Genomic DNA, 19,828 nt, shown 5'->3' with positions numbered 1-19,828 from the left:
CTTCCAAATTGATTTTGTTCTTATGGTCAGTACCGGTGCTAGAATATGAGATACCCACCTGCAAAAGTAGCATAGGCGCCCTTCGATTTTTTAAAATTAGTATTTTGTGTAACACCAGCAGAAAAAAGCTCATTATGAAGCTCCTTAAACAACGGCGCCCGACTGCAGTGCATCCCTTGAAGGCCCGTTATCGCCGGCCCTGCTTATGGTTACGATTTAGACGATGCATCTATCACAGAAAAGAAAAATAATAGAACAACAGGAAAATAACCATGTTCCTACGCACAAAATGATAACAAAATTTCATACTGAAGGGGATATTTTTTATACGTAAACCGGCAAGACCGTCTTGAGAATGTCTTGGTATTTTTGTTAATAAAGCCTATTTAAACAATAGTTTTTACTAAAAGCTTATTATATTACTCAAACATGAAATATAATCTACTTAGGTACCATAAAATTATCAAGTTGATCACTTTGATCTAAACGTGTTTTTTGACGAATTAAAAATAACGTTTACGAAGAAATAATTTTCACTGCCACTTTATGAGATGTTAGCATTTGACTAACGATAATACCGTAATCGCGATGTAGGTAATGCCAGAATGTGTTGTATCGAATAACGTCAAGTAAGGTTTTTTGAAAGATGCATGTCGTTATTGTGGCTGCAAAAACCATTCGGTATAAGTTTTATAAGCTAAAATGCAAAGACCGTCTTAAGACGGTCTTGCCTACTTTCTGTATATATGGTTACGTATGACTATAGAGACCTGGTAAAAACATGAAAATAGTAAGAGGCAGAAAAGTTTTAAAAATATTGTTTTTAACTAGTGGTACCACAATAATAGTTTAATTGGAATGTATACAAATATTTGGGGGCTTTAAAGGAACAAAACTTCCATAAAAATTTTATGTAAACATATTAAAAAAGAAGCCGCATCTCGATAAAAGCTAGGTTATCGAAAAAATACTAAGAGGAAAAAAATTTTAAAAATATTGTTTTTAACTAATGGTACTATAATAATAATTTAATTGGAACGTACGCAAAAGTATGGGTGGGTTTAAGGGAACACAACCCCCCATTTGTGCACCCCCATCAAATTTTTATGGGGTGCACAAATTTCACTATATTTTTTAAAGATTTTCCTGTCATAAGAATGCCACTTGTCGATTTTCAATAAAAAACCTCTAAGAGTTTTCTAAATATGGAAAAATAGTATATTACATACCTAGCGGGAAAGTACTCTATTTCAGCCGAGCGGCAAGGTAGTTTACCGAGGTACGAAGCACCGAGGTAAACTACAGGCGCGAGGCTAGGATGAGTTCCCGCGAGGTTTGTATACTATTTTACTCAAAATCGGTTAGTAGTTTATGGATTTCTAATACTCACAATATACCAATAATAATTTCGTTTCAAACATCTGTATCCATTTTCATTATGTGACAAGATGATTTATTTTAAGTAACCTGTCAGATCGTTGCTAGGTAACAAAACAAGTTTGTTGAATCTGACATTTAGGCGATACACGACGCCATTAATTGTACATATAATTAAATTGTGTTTATTTTACAAAAATGTCTGATAGTGAATTTGAATTTACGCCACCAGACCTGCGGGTAGCTGCAGAGAGAGCTACTGAAGGAATAATTCCTGAAAAAAGCAGGGAGAGGTATGAAAACACCTATGAACTATACAGTAAATGGTGCGTGGCTAAAGTGTGCAGCATACCTCTGAGACGGGACTTCTTGCTTATTTTTGTGAAATGAGCAAACAAAGTAAAGCCTCCACATTATGGTCAAGATAATCGATGTTGCGAGCAGTATTAAACTTTAGGCATAATGTTGATATTAGTAAATACGTAAAATTGCGGGCATTTTTGAAAAGGCAGAATGTGGGATATCAAGCTAAAAAGTCAAGTGTTTTTTCTGAAGCAGATATCGATACATTTTTAAACAATGCCCCGATAGAATATCTTCCTCAAAAGGTAATTTTAATTTATGTAGTGCATATTAAATACATGTTATATTAAATTTTTTTAGGTTGCTTTAATTATTGGCATTTCCGGAGCCTGTAGGTGCGATGAACTTTTAAAAATGAAAATAAGTGACCTGGATATTTTAGAAAATCGAATTATAATAGTGATTCCTGTCACAAAAACCTACTCTTCCCGTACATTTGTAATTACAAAATCGGAATGAATAAAAATAATAAAGCAATACTGTGACCTTCGTGATAACATTGACTCTGATAGATTTTTTTACAAATAAGATTTGGTAAAATTACACGACAGCCTTTTGGGCATAATGCTATAGGAAGCTTTCCCAAAAAAATAGCAACTTATTTAAAGTTGGAAAATGTTACCAGGTTTACAGGACATTGTTTTAGACTTACTTCAGTAACATTATTAGCAAATACAGGTGGAGACATCCTACAGTTGAAAAAGTTGGGAGGTTGGAAATCCAACACCGTAGCAGAGGGATATGTGGAGAATTCATTACATGGACAAATAAAAATTGCTAATATGTTGTCTCATGTAGAAAATCCAGAAACGTCGGCGTCATCATCTATTTCTGAAACTCATAATTTTGAGCAACACGGTTTTACTTTAACCGTTAATACTAATCATAATTCCAATGTAACTATTAATATTTATAATTCCAAATAATTTTATTTTTGTTATTGTTGTTGTTGTTTCTTAATTAAATAAATGTTGAGTGGATTCTATTCTTTCTAAACCATCTTTTAATCAAAAATGACATTGACATTTGCAGGTAGAAAAGTGACAGATGCTAGCCGGGACTTTCCCGGCTAGCTGGGAAAGTAAAGTAAGTAATAAGTCGCTTCCTGATTACTTCAAAGGTTAGAAATCCATAAATTGCTAACCGATTGTGAGTAAAATTGATTTTCATTTTGTAACTTTTTTATGTGCACATTTGTACTAAGATAATTTAGGTTCAATCGAACTAGATTTGGCCCCAGAATATGTGATTTCATTATTTATCACCTGCATTTTTGTTACACCCTGCATACCTTGTTATACTTACATACTATAATAAAACATGTTGAGTGTAATTAGTTCAGGAGAGAGTCAGAAGACGAGGAGTTTTTAATGCACAACAGATTAATTCAAGAGATGATACTAAGAAATATGGAAGATTAGTTTTCTAGTCTAAAACTAAAGAGTGATTCATTTAGAAGTCCTTTTTTTGATGGGGACTTGATGGGAGATTGTGCATTAATATTATCACCTGATATTGCGTTTTTATTGAGTATTATTTGACATTTCATCCTGGACAAACTTAGTCCGACACAGCGTCTAGAAATTATTCAGCTATTTTACGAAAATAGGCGTTCTATGAGGAATATATTTCGAGCACTTAGAGCAACTTGTGGTCCACATAATTGGCCTACCTAACGCACAATTCGCTACAACATCAATAATTTTAAAACCCAGTTTTCATTATTAGATAACACGCGACAAAATAGACCACATGCAACACGTCCTAAAGAAAATATAGCGGCGGTAGCGGATGGTGTACGCGAAAATGATGAAGAATCGATTTTTCGCTATTCCCAACATCTTGGCTTGTCGTATGCAACAACTTGGCGTATTTTAGATAAAGATCTTGGTTTACAAAAGCCTACAAAATTCAATTAGTGCAAGATCTGAAGCCGCTCGATCTTCAGGGTCGTCACCGTTTCCGTCGATGTACTCTTGACAAGCTTGCAGGAGATCCACTGTTTTCAAAAAAAGTTTGTTTTTCGATGAGGCCAATTTTTGGCTTAACCAGGAAGTAAATAAGGAAAATGCCCGTATTTGGGCTGATGAGCAATCCGAAGAGGTCCAAGAGTTGTAATTACATCCAGAAAAAACAACTGTTTGGTGTGGTTTATGAGCTGGTGGAATCGTCGATCCATATTTCTTTAAAACAGAGGCCAACCAGAATGTTACTGTGAATGGAGATCGTTATCGCGCCAGGATAACGGACTATTTGTTACCTGAAATTGAAGCCCGTGGTCTCGACGACATTTGGTTCCAACAAGATGGCGCCACTTGCCATACATCACTTGAAAGCATGGCTTTACTACGAGAATGATTCGGTGAGCAAATTATTTTACGCTTCGGACCAGTGAATTGGCCGCCTATATCCTGTGACACCACACTTCTAGATATATTCCTTTGGGGCTGCCTAAAGTTTAAAGTCTACACGAAGAAACCTGCTTTGGTATTGAACGCCAATATTAGGTACTCGAGTCATTGGTCAAATAACAATCGAAATGCTCGAACGCGTCATCGAGAATTGGAACTTCAGAATTGACCATCTTAACCTCAATCAGGGTCAATATTTCAAAGAAATTATGTTTAAGAATTAATTGTAAACAATGGTTCTTTTGTATGATAATAAAAATTTTCATAAAAAATTCATTTTTTTTATTGTTTTTTCTTTTTGAAGAAAGTACCTCTAAATGAATCACCCTTTATGAATAATACCAGATAGGTATGTTCTAATTAGCAACAGTACTAGCTATAACGATTTTTAACACATTGTGCCTAAAGCGAGAAAGTGAAGAGACGATATACAAAAGTAGACAAACTCATTCTCAAAAATAGGTTAATTTGGACAAAAACCGGAGAAATTCGTGAATGTCCAGACTACAAAATAATAGCCAGTGAGACTGTAAGCATTCTGTAAGGCAACAAAATAAATTTCTGGCGCTAGACATTGAAGTAAGTAGCGAAACAAAAATATGGCTATGGGAGGCCTATGTCCAAAGATGGACCGAAGAAGGCTAATAAGATAAATAGATAGACATATTATTATATCTAAAATATATACACAGTTACGGTGAGTTAGAATATTCATTTATAAATCAGGTACAGTGGATTTTTACGTTTTATCCTTTGAGTTTGTTGACTGTTATCAAGCAAGTTTATTGCCTCGGCATTTGGATGGTTTTCTAGGCGTTTTATGTGCCGAGCACTGCACTATTACTGAACTATCACTTCAGTGATCGTAGGGATTTCTAGATCACAATAAATATCTTTTTCTACAGTCGTGCTAAAAGAGCCACTTTCCCGCAAGCATTTCTTTTCCGAAAGTTGCACTTTCCCGCACGGCGTGCGTGAAAGTAAATGTTCCCGAATGGCGCGCGGGAAGGTAAAAAACCTTGTAATATGGTATTATAATATATTATAATTATAATACATCCAATAAACTCATATTTAGATATTATTTACTAATTTATTTCAAATTTATCTTATCGTGTTCATGTTTTAATAAAATTAGCGCGATTATTTCATTCATAGGAGATTCTGACCAATAGAAAGCTACAGAAATAAAAATTAAACTGATAATTTTTGATAATATCCCGTCGTCAAGTATATTACGTCAGATGCCCTTCATTGCTACGAAAAAATACATTCAGTGACATTAATGACAATTAATGTTTTAAAAATTATAAAAGTGATGACTTTCAACCGTCAAATATTTATAACAACTGTGTGTTTAATTGTATTAATGTGTTCTTACATAAATTAATTACAATAAAATTTTGATTTTGAACAGTTTTATTCATGAAATAATCGCAACAAATTGCACTCGATCTCTACAATTATTATCGAATTTTTGCCGTCGTGACATTTTGACATAATTTCAGTCCCCTTCGGGTCATGAAATTAAAACTGTGAAAGTGTCACTCGAGAAAAATTCGGTAGTTTTAGAGTTCTTGTGCAATTACTACTGATAATTCGATGAAATAAAATTATTTTGACATCATATTTAAAAGTCAGATCAGTAGACATTACAATGGTTTTGAATCGTCGTCATGGAAACCAATATCGTCGTCGTGGTAACCCATTATATTCAAAGTTTGGTCTTGAGAACCTTGTCAAAGAATTAATTTGTGTATTTTCAATCCTAAATAAAAATTGATATAACTTTATTTTTTGTTACTGTTTTCCAAACATACGGCCCTAGAAAAAATAGTGTTCCTGACTCATGCGGAAAGTGTCTTCTCCGCACTCGACTGCTTGCCCGAAATGCACTATCGCGTCGTTCGGGTCAACGGCAGTCTCGTGCGTGAAAGTATCACTTTCCGCACTAGTTAGGAAAATAACTATTGTTTGACTCAAACGATGGGGCGTAAACGCTTTCGATTGTAATCTTTCCACTATAGATAGGTTGGATTTTGCTGCTGTACCCCATAGCTGGTTCACATAGGTCCAAACCGGTTTGAGTATTGTATTATATACCAACAGTTTGTTACAAATAGACAACTTCTGGACAACTTCGATGTTCGTTTTTAGTAAGTTGAGTTCGGTGTCAGACACCGAAGGAGCTACACGTACGAGCGGAGCGGAGCAGTAGCAGCGAAAACAACCGAAGAGGTGGGGGTAGCCTGGCTGTGAACTTTTCGGTTCAGTCGTGAATCTAAGCACGACAACTGCTCACTCTCCGAGGTTGAAGCCAACGAGGAGTCGACGGAGAAGGGAGTCAGTTCGATTAGCTGGAATTTTCATTCCGACCACGTATGTAAGCGTGCTAGCGAGCCGGACACTTCTAACTCCTTAGGGTAGAAGGAGAGAGAGGCAAAAACCACTCTTCTGGGATGTAGTGAACTTAGGGAGTTTGATTTTATTGGACTCTCTGAGACGCTGCAGCTAGAGTTTGGTTAGCAGAAGAATGAAAACGGGCTCGACGAGAGCCCGTTATGGGATTTCTACTGTGCGTCCGTAAGGGTATCGACACTGCAAGGTGTAGTTCTTTGGAATCTACATCGGTCAGCCCCGGCCCCTAGGTCAGTAGAACGAGAACGTCAAGAGGATCCCTAACCCAGTTCTGTCTGAGTTAGTGAACAACCGCGATAGGTCAAAGGGAATCACCCCCGAAGTCGAGCTGGTGTCAGGCCAGTCGGCGGAAAAAAAGGTTCGTCAGTATTAAGGATTCTATCCCCCGGACGATTGACCGAGCTAAGTCTCGATCACCCCCCCTATGGCCCCTCCGCCAAAATATGAGGATCCACGCAAAGTGGATTGTACCCTTTTACAGGAACAGAAAAGAGAGGAAAGCGACGAGGAAAGCGAAGAGGAAATCGTGGAGACATCATCCGACGAAACTGACGAAGACATGGATACAGAAGCCCCGGCAGGGAGAGGAAAAGCGAAAAGGGCTAGGAGGACAGAAGACGTGAGCGACGACGAGGACAAAGCAAAAGACGAAAAAGTAGCCATAAAAGAGATGCTAAAACAGATGCAGGAAGAGGCAGAAAAGATAGGCCAACGAAGGCCAAAAAAGGAAGAAGAGATGGCAAAAAAGGAAGAAGAGATGGCCCTAAAATTGGCAAAAGGACGAAGAGATAGCTCGACAAAGAGAAATGATGGCGAAGATGACTAAACAGATGGATGAACTAATCAACGAGCTGAGAGAAGTTCGGAAAGCCCTGGAGGCAGAGAAACAGAAAAGGCACAGCCGAGAATCGAAAAAAAATCCAACGGCCGAAAAGCCACCGCAGGATAAAGAACCGAAAACAAAAAAGAAGAAAGAGGACTTCCCACCACTGGCAATCAACACCAGCCAGCCCAGAGATAGACCAAAGCCCCCCCCCCCCCAGAGCAAAACACAGACGATGAGACGTTTGCCTTGCGGCGACCTGGCGATTCAGAGACAGCGGACATGGAGACAAACGAAGAAACCACCGTGTTGCCCGAACAACAGGCAACACCTCACAGAAAGCCGCCTTTAATTAAGTTACAGAGCGTGAACGAGACAGGGGCCATCCTCACCATAGCCCAAAAACTAAAAGTTTACACGACGAACAAAATCTCCAAGAGTGGTAGAGAAACACTCATCCAGGCGAAAAGCCTGGACGACTACAGAAAAATGGTGAGGATTATAGAAGAATATGCAGAGGCGCATAAAAACAAGAGGTTACAATGATAGCCTTTCCAATAGATGAGGATATAAAACCCAAAGTGGTTTTACGTGGATTGCCCTCAAACACCACTAAAGAGGAAATCCAAGAAGAGATGGAAAGACAACACCAAATAGTATGCCAAGCAGCTAAAAACACGACCACTAGAGCCGGTCCCAAGAGGAAATTCCCGATGTTCGTACTGACTCTGAATCGTGAGGACGTAGACAGGGCTAAGCTGATCACCAATCTGTGCCACATGAAGGTAGTGGTAGAAGACCTACGAAAAGCGACAGGGCCAACGCAGTGCTTTAACTGTCAGGGCTTCCACCATGCACAGAACGCGTTCCACAAAGAACCCAGATGTGTGAAATGCGGAGAAGATCACCTCTCGAAGCAATGTAAAAGACCCAGAGAAACAAAGGCAACCTGCGCCAATTGCCACGGAAGCCATCGCGCAAGCTACAGAGGATGCCCAAGATGTCCAATCTAGAACAGACCACCACAACAGAGGCCAAAACAACAGACCAACAGAAGACAACAGGCAACCGGTTTCTCCTATGCCACAGCCACACAAGCCAATAACCAAGAAGCCACACAGCGATCCTCCCACACGAAGACTACCTGGTCAGACTAGTCACCAACATAGTGACCAAGGTAGTCCAACAAATCATCCAAGATACCAGACAGACGATCAGGTAAAATCAGCATACAAAAAAAAAAACATAAAAAAGGCGTAAGCCACCAAAAAAATCACAAAAAACAAAAAATCATAAAATTCTAGAACGCCAAGCCATTGGACGGAGCCCAGTGGGGTTTGGTACAATGGCTTGGGGCCCAAGCAAGCAATTTTAGTTTCCGCGGATAAGTAATTAGAGGATAAAAGGCTTAGAGCGCTTAACGCTGGCCTAGTTTTTGCATTCGATTAGGGTACCACATTGGAATCTTATTACCCAGGGTTCCATTGTGAAGAGCATTTGGCTGATAGTTGTGCCCCTATCGCGCATCAGCGTGCTATAGGGGGAAAAGGGATAGCCCGGGGCATTGGAGCTAGGTGGGTCGATCCCTGTTTTTTACTCGGGCCAAAACACCTCACCCCAATGAATTGTTACACCCGAATGTTCCTTTTTCGAAAGGGTGAACATCTCCCACAGGTCGGGTTGAATCAAATTGCTTGCTTGCTTGCACTTCGATGTTCGGTTCTGCCCAGTATCCAATATAATATTTACGAAATTTTAAGTCCAACTGTTGGCGCTTCTTCTATAATAATGCTTAGTTAATTGATTGGTTGACTTACCTGTTAAGGAGGGACAATCATAATTGTCCTATCTTACATTTCGAACATTTGTACTTATGGTAGTGGTATTTTCGGGCCGCTGATCACAGTTTAAAGAAGCAGAAGAAGGAAAAGAAGATTATCAAGCTTCTTGACAAGTTACGTCCGCGTATCACTGTTTTTTTTATTTTATTTTTATCGCACAAGACATGGGTGGGTTCAAAAGAATCAAAGGGTGGGAGCGTACAAATCTTCGAAATGTAAGATAGGACAATTATGATTGTCCCTCCTTAACAGGTAAGTCAACCAATCAATTAATTGTCCTTCACGTTACATTTCGAACATTTGTACTTATGGTAGGCTGTTGAAAGATTAAACAATATTGTGCGATAAATAAAAAAAAAGTATATTGCAATCCAAAAATGAATACTTAGCAATTTTTTTTTAGGAACTTTACACAAAATATATATTATTAATAATTAATATTAATGTTTATATTTTAATTATATGAGATCTGTACCTTTACCCAGGTACAAATAAAAATAATAAGAAAATTAATGTTCTTACTAATATTAGTAACCTAAATTAGTAACCTAAACATGTAATATAATTACAAAATGCATAACAAAAATAAACCAACCAAGAAGCATACAATTACATGGACTCACCAGACAATACTGTTTTGCAAAGAGTCCGTAATCTTTTGCTAGAGGTTTATTATAAAAAATATTGAATACTTGAGAATTTTCTGTCCATCTCGCCGTCTCTCTAATAACTAATATCTTCTATAATCCAGTTCTAACTCCCACTGAGGTAGATGCATGTGTGACACTATACACTTTAAAAATATTAGTGTCTATATACAGGGTGGGGCATTAGTGTGACAAAGTCTAATTACTCGTTTGTCGTAAGAGATACGAAAAAAAGTTATTTAGCTAAAGGTTGGGGCACACATAGTACCATATTTTAAAAATATTTTCAAATATACAGGGGCATCCGTATTGACAGGATGACACAAACCTATGTTTTTTTAAATGGAACACCCTGTATATTTTTACATTTTTGAATTCTCCTCGATGTTTCCTTTCTTAAAATATATGGTTTTGTAATATTATACGAGGTAGTTTAAAAGTTAATTACGTTTCTTTGTTAATTTCGTAGCAAAATCTACACCCTGTAGAATTGTAGTGATTTGACATCATATTTTTTATCTACATTCAAACGATTTTTAGTATAGTCTGCTACTGTTATTCATTAATAGTATATCGAAATGTTTAATTTTAGTATACAGGGTGGGTCGAAACTCGGAATGACTATTTTCTGAGTTTTCTTAAATGGGACACCCTGTATTTTAGTATTGTAATGAAATTATATTTTATGGTACTTTTTTATTTCTTAAGACTTCCCTATACCTAAGTGTTTTAATTTGTAAGTTATTCGTCATTCTTTAAGAAAACATTAATTGCAACAAAAATTACGTAAAATTTCATTAAGTAGCCGTGAAAATATCCAATCAAAAGTAATTTTTCGAAAAAAAATACATAGCAATCTAGCCTGATCCTTCATTTATTAATATTGGATGAGATATCCAAATACATTCGTAGTTAAGTTTGTTGGTGCTTAAAATATGAATCAAACATACAAAATTCTGCCTAGTTGGCTATGTCACAAAATTTGCTTAAACATTTGACATTATACTATTTATATAGTTCCAGTTGATTTGATACCATTACTAATATTAATTCTTCTAATGAGGAATGGATTAAAATGGCTTTGTGCTAGGGGAGTATAACAAAAATGAGCTACTTGCAATAAAAATTTATCATCAGCAATTTCCTGATAGACGACAACCAAAAAGAGAAACTTTTGAAAGTATACTAAAACGGTTTCAACAGACTAGATACTTAGATTGTAAGAACGATTGTACTAATATGCAGATCCTCAGTGACACTAAGGATTACATTTAATTGTTGTTTTCTTCACTTACAATAGTTTTTATTCGAGCAGATTTATCATAATCTAAGTGATCAGTCCGTTGAAACCGTTCTAGTATATTTTTAAACGTTTCTCTTCTTAGTTGTCGTCTATCAGGGAATTTCTGATGAAAAATTCTTATTGCTAGTAGCACATTTTTGTTATGTTCCACTAGCACCAAAATCTTATTATTCAGTTTCTCATAAGAAAAATGCATATTAGTAATGGTAACAAAGCAACTAGATCTATAAAAATAGTATAATGTCAAATTTTTAAGGAAATTTAATGTCATAGCCGACTAGGTAGAATATTGTATTTCTTTATTAATATTTTGCGCACCAACAAATTTAACTACGAATTTATTTGGATATTTCATCCAATAGTAATAAATTAAGGATCAGACTAGATTATGATGTATTTTATTTTCCAAAAATTATTTTTTATTAAATATTTTCACAGCCACTTAATAAAATTTCACGTAATTTTTCTTACAATTAATATTTGGCTTAAAGAATCACGAATAACTTACAAATTAAAGCGCTTAGGTATAGGGAATGCTTAAGAAATAAAAAAGTACCATAAAATATCATTTCATCACAATACTTAAATACAGGGTGTTCCATTTAAGAAAACTCAGAAAATACTCATTCCGAGTTTCGACCCACCCTGTATACTAAAATTACACATTTCGCTATACTGTTAATGTTTAACAATAGTAGACTATATTAGAAATCGTTTGAACATAAAATAAAAATTTGATGTCAAATCACTAAAATTCTACAGGGTGTAGATTTTGCTACGAAATTAACAAAAAAACGTAATTAACTTTTAAACTACCTAGTATAATATTACAAAACCATATATTTTAAGAAATGAAACATCGAGGAGAATCCAAAAATGTAAAAATATACAGGGTGTTCTATTAAAAAAAACATAATTTTGTGTCACCCTGTCAATACGGACGACCCTGTATATTTGAAAATATTTTTAAATTATGGTACTATGTGTGCCCCACCTTTTACCTAAATAACTTTTTTTCGTATCTCTTACGACAAACGAGTAATTGGACTTTGTCACGCTAATGCCCCACCCTGTATTTAATTTAAAAAAATCTTATATCCATCTACTCAACGCCTGGGTAGATGCTGATTTATACGTTTCTTTTTTTTTAGTTATAAACAAATTTTCTTCTGATTGAGGACGAATGTTTTAGAAATCTCTAAACACTCTCAATTGTTTTTTTTTTATTTTAAATAGGTTGATATTTGTTTATTTATAATCCAGATTTAGCCATACGGCTCACACTCCCTCTAAGGGGAAAATTGACTCATCCCAGATACCTACGGTATCAAAAGGATTGAGCTCTGGTGGGACTCTTTCGGTGTTATCGAGCCTTAGGTGACTTGGTATGCAGGTGTATCTCCCAAAAATGTTCGTACACATCTGGCCGTTGCGAGTAGTACTGCTTTCTGCATGGTCTTATAAAGATGTTCATTAAGGCCCAGCTTTTTTATGCTTTCGAGGAGGGTCTTCGGAATGACTCCAGTAGTAGACATAATAATCGGTATCGTCTGGGTACTTTGCATTCTCCATTGTCTCCGTATTTGAATTTCCAGATCTCTGTACTTGGCGATCTTTTCAGTAAATTTAGTACGTAGATTATTGTTGTTAGGAATCGCCACATCAATGAGGGATGTTTGTCTCGTTAATTCATTGACTAATACGAGATCTGGTCTATTATGCGCCACTGTTTGGTCTGTGAGAACAGTGCGGTCCCAGTATAGCTTGTAGTTGCCATCCTCAAGCATACTCTCAGGGACGTATTGATAATATGGGAGACGGTCGGTTTGAAGAAGTCCCAGCTTGATAGCTATCTCCTGATGAAGGATTTTCCCACTGCGTCATGCCGTTCCTTGTACTCAGTTGCAGCAAATGCCTGGCAGCCCCCTATAAGATGTTGGATGGTTTCTTGGGCTTGACATCCATATCGGCATCTGTCGTTTTGAATATGAGGGTCTTTGATGATATATTTCAGGTAATTTCTGGTTGGTATAACCTGATCCTGAATGGCCAGTAATGAACCCTCCGTTTCAGGGAACATCTTTCCTGATGTCAACCAGTAGTTCGACGCTATATTGTCGACATAATCTTGGCTAACCTCATTGGGATGTCGCCCGTGCAGAGGTTTACCCATCCAGGCGCGCACTTTTTCGTCCTTAGTAAGGTGGTTTATGCGCAGTTCTGCTTCCCTCAGTTTTATCGGTGTTATGTCATCTACTGCGCAGATAGCGCGATGTAGAGTAGATGTTTCAGACTGCATCTGAAAATAAGATCTTAAATTAGCAAATTTTTTTGTCTAATTGCTCACCTATATCCATAAGTCCTCTTCCTCCTAAATTCCGCGGTAATGTCGTTCTTTCTACTGCACTTTTTGGATGGTGTTTTTGTGCCTTTGTAAGGTGCGTTCTTACTTTTCGCTGAAGATTTTCTATGTCCGTTTTTGTCCACTTAACAATGCAAAATGAATAATTATTTATAATTATTATTATTATTATTATTTTTGGGATGTATTTATCCTATCTTATATCAAAATCTCAATTTTATCTTGATCCATAAAAATATTCTAAATTTTTATTAGGAACAGGGTTTGTAACCTCTGAGCTGAAGTGAGTGCAATCAACATTACAAGTTTGTAAGTAAGTTCTTTCAGGGAAAGGCTTGCGAGACGAAATAATGTTTCTAAATAAAGTAATACTGCTAAAGGGTCCCAAATTAATTGATATTTGGGCAAATAAGTTTTGAGGTTATACACATTTGTAAAAAAAAATTTAAAATGTTTTTATAATTTTCTAGGATATCTTTTATTAACGCCAATGCAGCTCTGTGAATCCTGTTCTACGATAGATTTAATAAAATTAAAATTTGATAATTCATAAGCAAAATGGTCAATATTTTTATACTATACTTCCACCATTTCTTAAAAACTGTATCATACAAATTTAGTGATTTGTTTTAATGGATGGGGTGAAATCCTCAGGAATGCCTTTTCTTAAAAAGCTTGCCTGACAAGAATATGGAAACCCAAAGAATGTCCTGAGAATAAAAGCCCAAAAAGAGTTCTAGATTAAATTTTTATCAGACCCAAAATTATCTTTTTGGTTGTGTAAGGTGTGGTGGTTAAAGGTTGTGTACCAAGGCTGAAAAGCATAAAATTTTAATCCATGCCAATCTAGAGTGAAGGCATTGACTTTCTCTGATCCGGGGTCAGGGTTCCAAATTACATACCTTGCACATTTTTTTAAGATATGTGGCAAACATATCGATTTAAGGAATAAGAAACTGCTCAAAAATTATAGTAACACAATTATCACTTAAAGAATACCTACTCTGTTTCTATTTTAAAAGATCTTGATTCCGAGTCAGCAAAAGCATTTTTTTACTGATATAAGCTGCAAATATTTTTAAATTCGTATTTTTACAGAATTATTAAACTTATCTGCAAATTTTGAGTACTGTACACTCCCCATCTTGTTAATGTAAGACACAGCGGTTGCGTTATTTATTCCTAGCAAAATGTTACAATTACTATATTCTTTGAAAAAGGATTTCAAGCCATTATATGCTGCTAGTAACTCAAGTACATTTATATGTAGTTGTTGTTCATGACTCCAAAAAGCATGAGTTTTGTTATCAATACAGCATTCCAGCCATGCTAGAAGATATGCATCGCAAAATATTTCAAGTACATAATTGGATTATTTTATATTTTGCTCACTAATTGGTATGTTATTTAACAAACAATTGTAATCGTTTTTAAGTATTTAGGTATGGCCATTTTAGTGTTATAACTATTAGTTTAAGAAAGAGAAAGCTACGTTTCCTTTTTTTTATTTATTTTTTTTTTAGTATAATTTTCCATATTTAACTTCCATAAAAGGACGAATTGTTACAAACTGACCGATTAAGGCTGCAAATGATCTTATTTTACATGTACTTTTATTTTTGATGGTCTGAATACTATTAGATATTTTTTGTTTGTCAGCAGGTGCAAAATAATATCAGATTCGAATCGAATCAAACGTAAAACCATGAAAAGTTATATTTTGTGTGGGTGAAAATATATTTTTCTTTCTTTTTTTTATTTATAGTAAATCCGAAGCGGAAAAAACATAGAAAATATTTAAACAATATTTTCTTTACATTTTAAATATAATTTTGAAATTGGTAAAGGGTCATCTAAAAAATTGACATAAGTAAAGCCTCCTGTTATTAGATTATTTAGGGCTGGTTTTAAAGTTTTTGTAAACATAAAAGACGAGAAATTATTCAAACCAAACGGTAAACAGTTTAATTAATATAAAAAAGTTCTGTACTCAAATTTTAAATATTTTTTAGAATTTTCATGAACAGGAATAGCAAAATAGACAACTTTTAAATCTATTTTTGCCATAACCCTTGAAAAGTGAGCTTGAGGACTGACCTATTACAGTCTTCCAGCTTAAAATATATGGCTTCTATAAAGCAATTTAATTGTTTTAAGTTCAAAACAAAATCTATGATTTCCGTCCTTTTTGGGCACAAAAACTACGAAGAATGAAATTGTTCTTTTGTATGTGAAGAAGAAGAAATAGCTCCCTTTTCAAGTATTTTTTTTTGTAAGTCATACGACCGGTTTGGGTCTATGAGAACGTTTGGTGCTCTCTCTTCAGGGGGCGTTGTTTTAAATAAAATATTAAAATCTTAGACCCAACTTAAAGCTTTCTTATCTGAATTAATCTCTTTCCAGATTTTAATACAGTTAGCCATATTACCCTATTAATTTTTTATTTTCCTTTAGTATGACATCCAGGTTTTTCTCATTTGGTTTTGGTACTGCTGTCTGTTCGATTGTTTGTATCTCGATGCTAGTAGAGGGTGATTTGAGTACTGACTTTGTCCAAATCTTGGTCTGCTCAAGGTTGGATTGAAGTTTAAACGCTGCTGATTAAAGTAGCTAGATTCTAAAAGAACTCCTGATGGATGCTGAGTGGAAACAGCAGCTTGGCTTTGTGGTACAGTCTTTGGATAAACAGTGGTTTTTTGTGGCTTCGTGATAGAGATGACTTAATAAAGCTGATTTTGTATCTCTGTTTAATATTTTTAACAAAACCAAACAAAAATTTATTATCAGGACACTTACTAACTGTGTAATATCAAGGTAGATGATAAAAATCAAGGTACAATGTGCAAAAAGTAGTTAAATATATTCTAATCTATTCTAAACTTCTGGGCTTCTATAAGTAACTCTGCGAAATAGGAGCAGCTCAAAATAAAGTTTTTTGGCTACTAAAAAGTACCATCTTCTTGTTTTATTGTTTGAGGACAAACCAAATAAAAACTTAGTGTAAGCAGTAAGCTTATTACCCTCGTAATATGAAATCAAGGCAAAATGTGCGCAAAGTAGTTAAATAAATATATTTTATTGTATTCTAAACTTCTGGGATACATTAATGTACCTCGGAGAAATAGCAGCAGATTAAATAATCATAAAGATGGTCTGGGCTACTAGCAAGTACCCTCTTCTGTAGTTTTATTGTTTGAAGACAAAGCAAACAAAAAGCTTAGTGTAATTAAATGGTGCTTGTAATCTTAAATCGAAGTAGAATTTACAAAAGTAGTAAAATAAATATAATTCTATTATATTCTAAACTGCTGGACTACTGTAAAGTACCTCTGAGAAATAGAAGCAGATCAAATGATCATAAAGATTGTCTAGGCTACTAAAAATACCTCTGCTCTAGTTGTATTTTTTGAACACAAAACCAAACAAATAATTTAGTGCAAGTAAACTTGCTTGTAACGTGAAATCGAAGTAAAATTTACAAAAGCAATTAAATTAATATATTTTGTTCTATTCTAAACTTCTGGACTACTGTAGAGTACCTCTGAAAAATAGAAGCAGGTCAAATAATCATAAAGATTTTTTGGGCTGCTTAAAATTACCCCCTGCTCTAATTTTATTGGTAAACCATTTATTTTATTCTATTTTAAACTTTTGGGCTGCTGTAGAGAACCTCTGAGAAAAAGAAGCAGGGCAAATAATGATAAAGATTTTTTGGGCTACTAAAAAGCATATCCTGCTCTAATTTTACTGTTAAACCCCTAATAATTTAGTCTGTATTACTTTGGACTACCTTATAGTACCCTTATTGACACAAACAATATAAATTTTTGCATAATATCATGTCTGTCGGACATTTTGCTACAAAATAAACATTAATAGGAAAACCAGTGCAGTGTGGCAACATAGCGCCTGTTACATCTCTGTTGTGTTTTGAGTATTTCGAAAATAGGAAGGTGGCGATATGTAGTAACTATGACAACAGAGAAATACATTGATAACAACAAAAAAAAAAGGAATTCAACTTTGAATTTGATTAATATTGTCATTTCGTAAACACTAAATATTTATAGTTCGATCTATTCACACATAACTTAATTTATCTAACATAAAATAATTCAAAAATATCTTATAAATACTTTCTGTCTTTTTAAATAAAACCCAAAAATATCATATAAATACCTTAACTCTACCAGTTTCTGTTGCAACTTTTCATATTTCCGCCTTTTTCGGGATACATAATTATTCTCTGATGACATTTTTGGTATTTTAAACACTTTCTAATAATTTTTATAAAACTCTTTGGAAAATACTTGTGATCAGACACAGAAAAAACAGTGATGCGCGGACGTCACTTGTCAAGAATCTTGATAATCTTCTTTTTTTTCTTCTGCTTCTTTAAACTGTGATCAGCGGCCCGAAAATACCACTACCATAAGTACAAATGTTCGAAATGTAACGTGAAGGACAATTATATTTATTTTTTTAGATACTAGGCGATATTTTGCGACATTTTGTAAATATGATATGTTGTGATTTAGATTCATTGATCTTAATTCGCCATTTCTTTGTCCACTTTTCAATGGCCCTAATAAGCTTTTGAAGAGATTCGTTAGCTGTTGCAGGGTTCTCGTATATATACTAAGAATTTCCACAGTTTTCACTGTATTCCTTCACTCTACCGTTCTCTCCAGCTCTTTCTGTCTTGCTAGTCCCCTTCCTGTAGATTTATTCTCTCCACTGCTTCATCCACTTTATCTCTGAGGAATCTTCGGTGTGTGACATTCTTCTTTTTTCCTATCGGGCTCCACTCTGTTATTCGATTTAACTACCGATTTTGGTCTGCTTTTATGGACATGTCCGTACTTACCAGGTTAATCTCTTTTGTTCTATGTAGTCTATTATGTCTGAGTTGACTTACATTCTTCTCTTTACCTCTATGTTAATTATTCTATTTCTCCTTGTTATTCTGCAGCTTCTCCTTAGGGATTCCATCTCTGCTGCTCTTATTTTATTTTTGGTTTTCTTATTTATTGTCCAATTTTCACAGCCATAAATGAGGATACTTCTTGTTATGGTATTATATATTCTTCTTTTTGTTTTTGTGCTAATGTTCTTATCCCACAGTATCGGTTTCAATTTTAGTATGCAGTCTCTTGTTTGTCCTAGTCGATTTTTATATCTTCCTCAATAATTGTCTCTTTGTTTGATATTATAAAACCTAAATACTTGTACTTATCTGTTCCTCTGATTTGTTTACCATCGTCTATTTCCAGTTGTTTAATTTCTGTATTCTCAGTTGTTAGGTATTCAGTTTTCTTTAGGTGTATTTCCATCCCATTCTTTGTATATTCTTGTTCCAGTTTCCTCATCACAGGATTTTCATCTGTGACTAATATAACAATGTCGTCTGCGAATGTTGTAGTCGTTGCATTTTCATTTGTTGTTATGTTGTCTGTAAATATCAAATATAATATAGGACCCAGAATACTACCTTGAGGAACTCCAGATCGTATGGGGTATATTTTTGATGTTTTTGCTTCATACCTGACACAGTAGTATCTTCCTGCTAAATATGATTTCAGTGCAGTAAATATTGACACTGGAATGTTAGTATTTATTTTAAAGAGCAACCATAAATGCCAGACTTTAAAAGCCTTACTGACGTCAAGAAAAAGTGAAGAGCAGTATTTTTGTTCTTTAAATGTTTTATTCACTGTATCAACGACTCTATGTACTTGTTCTATTGTTAAATGCTTTTCCCTGAAACCAAACTGATGATCCGGAGACAGCGTATTACTAGTTATTATCTTCATAAGTCTTGTCTCTAATAGTTTCTCAAATAGTTTAGCTAGTACCTGTAAGAGATTAATGGGACGATAAGGGTTATGTGAGCTGGTTTTTCAGGTTTACGGATCATTATTACATCAGCAATTTTCCATTGCGCTGGTACAATTATGATCCTTAGTGAGGCGTTGAAAAATTGTGTTACTACATACCATCATATCATAACTCTAACTTAATCTCGTAACTCTTTTAAGATAGTCGCTGTGATAAGGTCACAGCCTGAAGATTTTTGGGTTTTGATCTATATTTAACAGTATTTTTTACTTCTCTTCTTAATACTTGTTTAATTTTCTCACTTGACTGTTAGGTTGCTGCTAGACTTTCATAAATAGCTTCATTTTCTTCAGCACTGACAGAGGGTAGAGGTTGAAAAACTTCTTTAAGATATTTTCCAAATATCTCTGCTTTTTATTGATCTGTAGATATTTTAATTTTCTGG

Source organism: Diabrotica virgifera, chromosome 2 (assembly GCF_917563875.1).
Source record: "Diabrotica virgifera virgifera chromosome 2, PGI_DIABVI_V3a".
Taxonomy (NCBI): Eukaryota; Metazoa; Arthropoda; class Insecta; order Coleoptera; family Chrysomelidae; genus Diabrotica; species Diabrotica virgifera.
This window is presented reverse-complemented; position numbering follows the sequence as displayed.